The sequence below is a fragment of the Lolium perenne genome, chromosome 6 (genome assembly GCF_019359855.2).
Source record: "Lolium perenne isolate Kyuss_39 chromosome 6, Kyuss_2.0, whole genome shotgun sequence".
NCBI lineage: Eukaryota > Viridiplantae > Streptophyta > Magnoliopsida > Poales > Poaceae > Lolium > Lolium perenne.
This window is the reverse complement of record NC_067249.2, coordinates 244,418,536-244,430,084: the sequence shown is the minus strand read 5'-3', so window position 1 is coordinate 244,430,084 and position 11,549 is coordinate 244,418,536. Positions and strand designations below refer to the sequence as shown.

The 11,549-nt window shown below is 41.9% G+C and overlaps 2 long non-coding RNA genes across 3 annotated transcripts; one reads left to right on the top strand and one right to left on the bottom strand.

Moving 5' to 3' along the window:
- The first annotated feature begins 342 nt into the window (after window positions 1-342).
- Window positions 343-1,232, top strand: LOC127309229 (uncharacterized). The gene is made up of 3 exons (XR_007857040.2): window positions 343-493; window positions 594-985; window positions 1,094-1,232. It is a non-coding gene; the product is annotated as an uncharacterized lncRNA (long non-coding RNA).
- A 5,511-nt stretch (window positions 1,233-6,743) lies between these two features.
- LOC139832930 (uncharacterized) lies at window positions 6,744-10,769 on the bottom strand. 2 transcript variants are annotated; one of them, XR_011747819.1, is made up of 6 exons: window positions 10,374-10,769; window positions 10,189-10,285; window positions 9,947-10,023; window positions 8,988-9,063; window positions 8,709-8,821; window positions 6,744-7,109 (listed from the first exon to the last, which is right to left on the bottom strand). It is a non-coding gene; the product is annotated as an uncharacterized lncRNA (long non-coding RNA). The 2 variants fall into 2 exon arrangements; XR_011747820.1 differs by lacking the exon at window positions 8,988-9,063 and having other exon boundaries at window positions 10,374-10,747.
- Between the last annotated feature and the right edge of the window lie 780 nt (window positions 10,770-11,549).

The window sequence follows — 11,549 nt, the reverse complement described above, 5'->3', positions numbered from 1 at the left end:
CACATACGGGGAACCTCTTGTCAGAGCTCCGGAGTTGCCTAATCTATCAACACAGCTGCGAAGACTACATAATTGGTACTTGGATGCATGTAAGGACGGCCAGAACTGGATCATGGTGGCAATAAGAGATGAGCACTACGGGCGAACTGACGTGATGAACATCGAATTTTGTGAATTATTTCAGTTATTCAACCAAGACGCCCTCGACAAATCTCTGCTGAGTGCATACTGTCTGTAAGTATTATTTATGTAATTAAGTCTCTACCGCGACTCGTCCATTATTGCATGCATATAACCATACTCTCACTGTATTATGCAGAATGAAGATTCGCGAATGCCGCAAGGGGCAAATCTATGATCTTGGGTTCGTTGACCCATATACCGTGAATGGGTATACTGTCGACAACTCTCCCAAGGACACGGAGAATAACTTGGTACATGTCTTAAGGAAAAACTCATACAAAAGGGCAATACTATTTCCTTACAACTTCGCGTGAGTGTTACTCTCTTCACACATTAAATCTTTTTCGCTTACTCCATGTGTTAAGTGTAATTGATGAGTTATGCATATATATATATGTGTGTGTCCGCAGGTTTCACTATATCCTGCTAGTCATTGAACCCGACACCGGGATAGTAGAAGTCATGGACTCGAAGAGTAAACCCCTTGAGGCGTGGGGGGACATGGCTGATATCCTCCACAAGTCTTGGAAACGGTTCACCAACAAAGCTCCGGGTTTAAAGAATAAAGATCTTCGAATAAAACATGTACCGGTAAGTACTAATGGCTAGGCCGCGCATCTCTTTGATTCTAGTTTCAATACAATTATTATCATCCTTGATTATATATATATTATTTTGATTGAACTTTGTTCTCGTAAAGTGCTTGAGGCAAGAGGACGGGAATAATTTATGCGGGTTCTACGTTTGCGAGTTCATCCGCCAGAATACCCATCATGTGAGGGACATTTTGGAACAACTTGATGTAAGTAATTAAACAACATTCATGGCTTTATTTTATCGATCACCTTGTGTTTCATTCACATACACACATATATATATACTGACCATCGTACCTTCTTCAAATTATTAGATCGAACGGTTGCGGGACGGTCTTCTAGCAACAGAGCGTGTACGAGCAATTCAAGAAGAACTGGCGGGGTTCTTACTTGAGCAAGTCATAGCTCCAGATGGAGAACACTATGTGGACAACCGCCAATATCAAAGTTGATGTAGACATATATATATATATATGCATGAACGTGTGTCACTTTGATCGATATATGTAATACAATGGTTTCCTATATATATATTTGAATTGTTTGCATTAATATTATACCGTGTTTCGAATGGAGGCAGAGTCGCCGCGGCAGCGTTTTAGTGAAAATTCCTGCCGCGGCAGAGTCTGCCGCGGCAGCGTTTTAGTGCAATTCTCTGCCGCGGCAGAATCTACCGCGGCACAACCCTTTTGCACCGGTTCGTATTACGAACCGGTGCAAAAGGTCCCCCGCCGGACTCTCCACAGACGGCCACGTGGTGCCCCCTTTAGCACCGGTTTGTAACAGAACCGGTGCAAAAGGGGGGGGGGGGCCTTTTGCACCGGATGGTTTGCACCGGTTGGCCATCCGGTGCATATGGGCCTTTTGAACCGGTGCAAAAGAGCAGTTTTCCACTAGTGTATATACTAGCAATATACATCGTGTAACAGTGAGCAGAGAGTGAGCGCGCTGCCAAAGAGAGATTCCAAGGCAATGACTAATGAGATATTCACGGGAATTAATAGTACTCCGTCCGATTCTCGCCAACAAATCCGAATTCTATTGAAGAATAGAAGGATAGACAAAATTCTAATGGCCGTCTAGGTACATCTAAACTAGTGGTAAGTTAAATCAGAGGGAGTATCAAAGTGAAGAAAAGAAATACCAAGTAGACGCATGAAGCTATCATTATTGAATTCAGATGTGCTTCTGTGGGGGAATCTGAACGATCCAGTATAAGTAATAAGTAACAATGTTAAAAGTTAGCTCATGATGCCGTCCTAGAGCGATTGGATAAAAATAGCATATGCAAGAGGAAAATATATACTCTCTCCAATCCATAAACCTATGTCTCAACTTTGTAAAAACTGAGAACGAGCCTTAGCTCAGAGATGGTTAAGAGCATCTCCAGCCACGTCCCTAAGCGTTCCCCAAAGAGATTTGAGGGACACCGGACATATAACCTCTGCCAGTCGCGTGCTCTAAAGGTTGCTTCGGTTCGGTCGTGCCCCAAATATTGTTCGGCGTCCCTAGCCCATTCCCTGTGTATAGAGGCTCTATCAGGAATGTCGGACACAATTTTTACACTTGCTTTTTGTTTGGAGGTCAAGTTTGGGAGACGCGGCTAGAAAAGGGAGCCCCCCAAATGCGGATTCTGTCCGGACGTCCCCCAAACGACCAATCCGGCGCTTTTGCCGGACGTCGTTTGGGGGATGCGACTGGAGATGCTCTAAGAGCCACTCCCGTCGCGTCCCCCAAACCGTCCCCAAAACGGCGCCAGATCGAGCGTCTGGGGGACTGATACGCGTACAGCACGCGTCCGTTGGGAACCCCAAGAGGAAGGTGTGATGCGTACAGCGGCAAGTTTTCCCTCAGTATGAAACCAAGGTTTATCGAACCAGTAGGAGCCAAGAAGCACGTTGAAGGTTGATGGCGGCGGGATGTAGTGCGGCGCAACACCAGAGATTCCGGCGCCAACGTGGAACCTGCACAACACAACCAAAGTACTTTGCCCCAACGAAACAGCGAGGTTGTCAATCTCACCGGCTTGCTGTAACAAAGGATTAGATGTATAGTGTGGATGATGATTGTTTGCAGAGAACAGTAGAACAGTGTTGCAGTAGATTGTATTTCAGTATAGAGAATTGGACCGGGGTCCACAGTTCACTAGAGGTGTCTCTCCCATAAGATAAACAGCATGTTGGGTGAACAAATTACAGTTGGGCAATTGACAAATAAAGAGGGCATGACCATGCACATACATATTATGATGAGTATAGTGAGATTTAATTGGGCATTACGACAAAGTACATAGACCGCTATCCAGCATGCATCTATGCCTAAAAAGTCCACCTTCAGGTTATCATCCGAACCCCCTCCAGTATTAAGTTGCTAACAACAGACAATTGCATTAAGTATTGCGCGTAATGTAATCAGTAACTACATCCTTGAACATAGCACCAATGTTTTATCCCTAGTGGCAACAGCACATCCATAATCTTAGAGATTTCGTCACTTCCCTGCATTCACGGAGACATGAACCCACTATCGAGCATAAATACTCCCTCTTGGAGTTACAAGCATCTACTTGGCCAGAGCATCTACTAGTAACGGAGAGCATGCAAGATCATAAACAACACATAGACATAACTTTGATAATCAACATAACAAGTATTCTCTATTCATCGGATCCCAACAAACGCAACATATAGAATTACAGATAGATGATCTTGATCATGTTAGGCAGCTCACAAGATCCGACAATTAAGCACAATGGGAAGAAGACAACCATCTAGCTACTGCTATGGACCCATAGTCCAGGGGTAGACTACTCACACATCACTCCGGAGGCGACCATGGCGGCGTAGAGTCCTCCGGGAGATGATTCCCCTCTCCGGCAGGGTGCCGGAGGCGATCTCCTGAATCCCCCGAGATGGGATTGGCGGCGGCGGCGTCTCTGGAAGGTTTTCCGTATCGTGGCTCTCGGTACTGGGGGTTTCGCGACGGAGGCTTTAAGTAGGCGGAAGGGCAGGTCAGGAGGCGGCACGAGGGGCCCACACCCTAGGTCGGCGCGGCCAGGGCTTGGGCCGCGCCGCCCTATGGTGTCGCCACCTCGTGGCCCCACTTCGTCTCCTCTTCGGTCTTCTGGAAGCTTCGTGGCAAAATAGGACCCTGGGCGTTGATTTCGTCCAATTCCGAGAATATTTCTTTACTAGGATTTCTGAAACCAAAAACAGCAGAAAACTTGACAATCGGCACTTCGGCATCTTGTTAATAGGTTAGTTCCAGAAAATGCACGAATATGATATAAAGTGTGCATAAAACATGTAGATATCATCAATAATGTGGCATGGAACACAATAAATTATCGATACGTCGGAGACGTATCAGCATCCCCAAGCTTAGTTCTGCTCGTCCCGAGCAGGTAAAACGATAACAAATATAATTTCTGGAGTGACATGCCATCATAACCTTGATCATACTATTTGTAAAGCATATGTAGTGAATGCAGCGATCAAAATAATGTATATGACATGAGTAAACAAGTGAATCATAAAGCAAAGACTTTTCATGAATAGTACTTCAAGACAAGCATCAATAAGTCTTGCATAAGAGTTAACTCATAAAGCAATAATTCAAAGTAAAAGCATTGAAACAACACAAAGGAAGATTAAGTTTCAGCGGTTGCTTTCAACTTGTAACATGTATATCTCATGGATATTGTCAACATAGAGTAATATAATAAGTGCAATATGCAAGTATGTAGGAATCAATGCACAGTTCACACAAGTGTTTGCTTCTTGAGGTGGAGAGAAATAGGTGAACTGACTCAACAATGAAAGTAAAAGAATGGTCCTCCATAGAGGAAAAGCATCGATTGCTATATTTGTGCTAGAGCTTTGATTTTGAAAACATGAAACAATTTTGTCAACGGTAGTAATAAAGCATATGTATCATGTAAATTATATCTTACAAGTTGCAAGCCTCATGCATAGTATACTAATAGTGCCCGCACCTTGTCCTAATTAGCTTGGACTACCGGATCATCGCAATGCACATGTTTTAACCAAGTGTCACAAAGGGGTACCTCTATGCACTTTGTACAAAGGTCTAAGGAGAAAGCTCGCATTGGATTTCTCGCTATTGATTATTCTCAACTTAGACATCCATACCGGGACAACATAGACAACAGATAATGGACTCCTCTTTTATGCATAAGCATGTAAAAACAATTAATAATTTTCTCATATGAGATTGAGGATATATGTCCAAAACTGAAACTTCCACCATGGATCATGGCTTTAGTTAGCGGCCCAATGTTCTTCTCTAACAATATGCATGCTTAACCATAAGGTGGTAGATCTCTCTTACTTCAGACAAGACGAACATGCATAGCAACTCACATGAAATTCAACAAAGAATAGTTGATGGCGTCCCCAGTGAACATGGTTATCGCACAACAAGCAACATAATAAGAGATAAAGTGCATAAGTACATATTCAATACCACAATAGTTTTTAAGCTATTTGTCCCATGAGCTATATATTGCAAAGGTGAATGATGGAATTTTAAAGGTAGCACTCAAGCAATTTACTTTGGAATGGCGGAGAAATACCATGTAGTAGGTAGGTATGGTGGACACAAATGGCATAGTGGTTGGCTCAAGGATTTTGGATGCATGAGAAGTAATCCCTCTCGATACAAGGTTTAGACTAGCAAGGCTATTTGAAACAAACACAAAGATGAACCGGTGCAGCAAAACTCACATAAAAGACATATTGTAAACATTATAAGACTCCACACCGTCTTCCTTGTTGTTCAAACTCAATACTAGAAATTATCTAGACCTTAGAGAGACCAAATATGCAAACCAGATTTTAGCATGCTCTATGTATTTCTTCATTAATGGGTGCAAAGTATATGATGCAAGAGCTTAAACATGAGCACAACAATTGCCAAGTATCACATTACCCAAGACATTTTAGCAATTTACTACATGTATCATTTTCCAATTCCAACCATATAACAATTTAACGAAGAAGAAACTTCGCCATGAATACTATGAGTAGAGCCTAAGGACATACTTGTCCATATGCTACAGCGGAGCGTGTCTCTCTCCCATACAGTGAATGCTAGGATCCATTTTATTCAAACAAAACAAAAACAAAAACAAACCGACGCTCCAAGAAAAGCACATAAGATGTGATGGAATAAAAATATAGTTTCAGGGGAGGAACCTGATAATGTTGTCGATGAAGAAGGGGATGCCTTGGACATCCCCAAGCTTAGACGCTTGAGTCTTCTTAGAATATGCAGGGGTGAACCACCGGGGCATCCCCAAGCTTAGAGCTTTCACTCTCCTTGATCATGTTGCATCATACTCCTCTCTTGATCCTTGAAAACTTCCTCCACACCAAACTTAGAACAACTCATTAGAGGGTTAGTGGACAATAAAAATTAACATGTTCAGAGGTGACATAATAATTCTTAACACTTCTGGACATTGCATAAAGCTACTGGACATTAATGGATCAAAGAAATTCATCCAACATAGCAAAAGAGGCAATGCGAAATAAAAGGCAGAATCTGTCAAAACAGAACAGTTCGTATTGACGAATTTTATCGAGGCACCATACTTGCTCAAATGAAAATGCTCAAATTGAATGAAAGTTGCGTACATATCTGAGGATCACTCACGTAAATTGGCATAATTTTCTGAGTTACCTACAGAGAAAACAGCCCAGATTCGTGACAGCAAAGAAATCTGTTTCTGCGCAGTAATCCAAATCTAGTATGAACTTTACTATCAACGACTTTGCTTGGCACAACAAAACACTAAACTAAGATAAGGAGAGGTTGCTACAGTAGTAAACAACTTCCAAGACACAAAATAAAAAGAAAGTACTGTAGTAAAAACCATGGGTTGTCTCCCATAAGCGCTTTTCTTTAACGCCTTTCAGCTAGGCGCAGAAAGTGTGTATCAAGTATTATCGGAGGGTGGTGCATTGTTATTATGAGCTCTGTGGGGACCCCGGACTAGCTGTCCGAAATACCCTGTTATGTATACAATTCACGATCCCATGATCAGTGCGTCGTGAACACATAACCGAACTGATATCAAATTACACCATCCATTACAAAGCGGAATAAGAAAAATTACAATAAGGTCTCATGACCAATATATACATAATAGCCTCGAAGGGCCTAACTAAACATCAGAGTAGCATCATCACTTCAACAGCGCGGAGCCCAAGTCATCTGCCATAACCCTACAGGCAACTGACTGGGAAGACGTTCCTAGCTCGCATAGACGTCGCCAGCTCCTTCTTCATCTGTAGAGTTCCTCCAAGTCTGGCCAAGTAAATAGCCAGGGACAAAGCCGTGAGTACATTTGAATTGTACTCGCAAAACCATCAAGAAGGTGATAACAATTCTAACTAAAGAAGACAAGAGAGGAAGAATAGTTTCTCTTGTGGATATAGCATGTAGAAGAGAAGAGATGTTTTTGGTGGAGATAGCATCCCAACTTCTCGATTGAAGGGGACACTTCAAGAATTAATCTAAGACATCTCTATATCTCTATTGAAGAAAATACTTCAAAAGAGGGACTACAACATAAAACACTAGGGAGGGGGTAACCCAATTTGTTTCCTTTCCGACCATCTCCATATGGTCAACCAAACCATTCACGTACCCTTCCGGTACTCCGAAAACAAGTTCCTTTCTTTCATTTTCCAAACAATTTTTGTAAACCAAAAACTCATCAGGCTAAGCAACAGCCATTCCAACCGTCCATGACCGCGGACGCGGCTATTCGAATAGATTTGACTCTGCAGAGTTTGCACACTTTCCCCACAAGATCCGCGAGTTCATCATGTGGGCATCATCCCCGCATATCAACTATGCCATGACAAAAACTCGGACATAGCCTTTCGCCTATTCGTCTTAGCACGGGATCCTACCCTATGGAGTATGTACCTCCCCGGCACCGTGGCAGCGCACCTCACCTTGAGCGTGGCTCCACCGCCAAGCCAGGAGACCCATAGTGTCTTCCGGACGGGTCAGCCCCGAAGGCCTCCCGTTATACTATTGTCTCCACCAACGACAATCCGGATTCAGGGGTAACCTTACCCTTATATAGTTGTGCGGTGTCCCATGTTAAGAAGAACAAACTACGAGCTAAGCCCCGTCCCACTCCAGGGTAATGTGGTTGCGCGGGTTAATTGTCACGGGTGAATACTTAGGCGCCAAAGTTTTCGAAAACAAGATTTTCTTTCCAACCATCTTTGCCAAGATCCTTTCCTTTCATAAACACACACTTGGGTAAGTCCAACTCACCCAAGGTTTTCAAAAATTCTTTTCAGCAAGGTATTTTTCCAAGGGGGTTCCCAACCTATAGTTTTATGAAGGAACTAAGAGTCACAATGACATGATGCTAGCCATCATACCACTAAGGAGATGATTATTGCGGTGTCAAAAGGGGGTCATACGTGCTTGGGGTAAGCATGTATATGATCAACATAAGTTGGAAGATTCAACAAGGTTCATGATGTTAATCACCATACCTCTAAGAAGATGATAATATAGATGGTCAAGGGGGCATACATGCTCAGGGTGTGCATGCATAAGATCAACAAGGGGTTCAACATACTCGAGAGTAAGTATGCAGAACATCAACAAGGGGTTCAAGAAGGGTGTCAAGAGGTCGACACACACAAGATAAGTGGGCATACCCATCACATTTAGAGGGTACACCAAGATCATGGTGTTGACAACCACCATTTACAAAAAGGGGTTTGTCGGCGAGGTGCCAAAGAGAGTAAACATGCTCACGGTAAGCATGCTCCGACAACAAAAGTAGAAATCACACAAGATAGATCGAGAGACAATAATAATAACAAAGTAACCACCATATGAGATTCAATATTCAGAGATCAAGAGATGGCTTGCCTTGGCTTATTTGTCCCTGTACTTTTTCAACTCCATCAATATAAGAATTCCAACAATATAAATAATCTTTTCATCCGATTCCACTTCTTCTTCTTCTCCGGAATTGTTCGCATCTATCGCCGGAAAATATAAAAGGAACACAATCAATCACATTGCATCAACAAGACAACATTCAACAATCAACAACTAACCATGCAGCCAAGGTATAACATACTAAGGACCTATAGATACCACAAAACAACTTTAAGAGTTTTAATTTAGAAAACCCCATTTATTTACCTAGTAAAGGTATGAGTGCATCACAACTTAGCAATTGCCTCTCTCGGTTATCAACATGGTATAAACCAAACATCCCCTGGTAGATAACATCATAAAGAGGACAAAAGCCTTAGTTTGACATCAAATACATTCACAAAACATTTTCAAACATTTTTGGAAAAGTAGAAATCAGTTTTCCCAATTTAATTTGCTCACTTAACACTATACAAAAATAGGGAGCAAACCATATGCCACATCATTACAAAACTTAAGCAAAACAAAAGAGCTAATGTTAGGTTGCAGAGGTCTTGTTTTGCAAGCATAAAACAAAGGTTGCCCATCTCTACTAAAAAGAGTTGGTCAAGGGTTTTAAATAAACCAAAAAGTTTTGCTTCAACAATGCATGTCACACATAATCATGACTAACAGCAACAAATATGTATAAACAGAGACTAATAATATTTTTCCTATATAGCCAGTACTAATACAAGACTAACCCAATTGGAATCACCCAAAAATACTAAACCTACAATTTTAGGAATTTCTTTGAATCTGACTGTACAGAAAACAAGATCTGTAAGCCATAAATCGTAGAAAAATCCTAAAAATATGAGGCCACTTGCATTTGAAAGATAATTAAACAGAGCTGCACACACAATTGGATTTGGGTTCAAATTGTTTCTGAAACTCTCACAAATGGATTTACAAGTTTACTGCATGTCTGTACCATTTGCTTTCTCTCTGGGTTTACACAACAGATAAAAGTTTGAAACTTGTTGGAGAAGATTAAGGAAACAGTCAGTAATCCTACAGAATTGGAATCACTCAATTAGGTTCAAAAATGGATTTTTGGTGATTTAAAAGCTAAGAGCTATGTCTGCAGAACACACAGAACAAGTTTAATTCACCAATAATCGTACACAACTCATAAAAATATGAGGTCAGCTGCATCTGGAAGGTATTGAATAGGTGGTTCTTACCCAATTGGTTTCATTCAAAAATTCGTCTCCAGGCTCCTGGTTTAATTCGACAAAGTCAGATCTGACCAGATCTTGATCTGTGAACCATTTCAATTTCAGGAGGTCATTCGAAGTGAAACCAACGCCAAAATGAAGGTACGGGAGAGGGCTTTCACCCACAGTTGAGTTTGCTCAAAAAGGTTTTGTAAAACGGAAGAAATCTAACAAACAGTGATTCTGCATGTTTGGAGAACTTTATTTACCATGCAAAATCCGTAACGAATTTGAGGATGAGACCAACGCCAAATTGTAGATCTTTTCAATACCTATCTGCGGAACTTTGAATCACTGGATTTGGATCTGCACACGAGATTTGGCGGATTTTACAAGTTCGTACCAGAATCTGAAACAGCAAGATACAGAAATTACTGCAAGATTTTGGACGAACTTTGGTCAAGAGCTTCAGATCTGAGGATTGCTCAACCTTCTCCATGCTTGGACCAACATGCACCTGCATCAAGATCCAATCTTAGCAATGGAGGAAGAAGAAGAGGAGAGGAAACCAGCTAGGGTTGGGGGAGAAGAGAGTGAGAGGAATGCTCTCATGGGGAGGAGGAGCTTGAGAGAGAAGGAGAGCTGCGGTTTGGTGTGATCCCATGGCCATGGCCGGCCATGGAGCCTTGGGGGAGCTTCAGCTCGTGGGGAAGAGGTAGGAGAGGAGTGTGGGGGAGTGGAGGAAGGAGTGGAGAGTGTAGAAAATGAGCAAATGGGGAGGAGGTGGCCGGCCAAGCTCTATTTATAGAGGGAGAGGGTTGGCTGCCTCCTCTTTGATTGGTGGAGGTGGGTGGCTGCCCATTTAATTGTTGGGTTAGGTGGGAGTTAAGACTTGTAAGAGGAGGAAGTGAGTAGGGAGGGCTGGCCGAAAATCTGGCCATGGTCGGCTCCTTCTTGACAATCACAAGTGGACAAGCAAAGTGCAATGCCACTTCATGAATGTCGACCAAGATTGAGTGTTGGAAGGGTTAGCTAAAGATGGTTTGATGATGTATTAAAATTTGGGAGAGAGGTGATAATAAACATTGGTGCCTATGTTGAAGAATAAAGTACTTTGATCAAATTGTCAATTTGACCAAGAGATGATGGTGGTGATGGAAAAGAATAGAGGAGTGGGATAGGTATGATGAAATATAAGTTGCTCTTCAATTGGGAGTGATTTGGGAGTATCAAATGATCATCCATTTGATCAAGGATTGGAGGATGGAGGGGATACAATGTGGTAGATCAGAGATGTGCATAAGATGTGCGAGAGTTGCCATTTGAAAAAGGATTCATTTGAAAAGTATTTAAAATACCTCGATTGTCTAGGGACAATTGGGAATGAACTCAAGTGGAATGAAATTTGAAAATGTTGAGAGGAAACTAGTTGGGACATAGGGGTTCAACATATTCTACTTACTTTCTCAAGTGAAGTAGAGTTTTCTCAAATTTAAAGTAGACAAGAAATGGTATAGGTACCATAAACAAGTCTTTTGTTAAAAAGAAGGAAATATAGAAAATAATGTTTTTAGGAATCAGTACTAGGTAAAAATGGGATGAGAAAACAAAACCCATTTCAGTTCCTTGT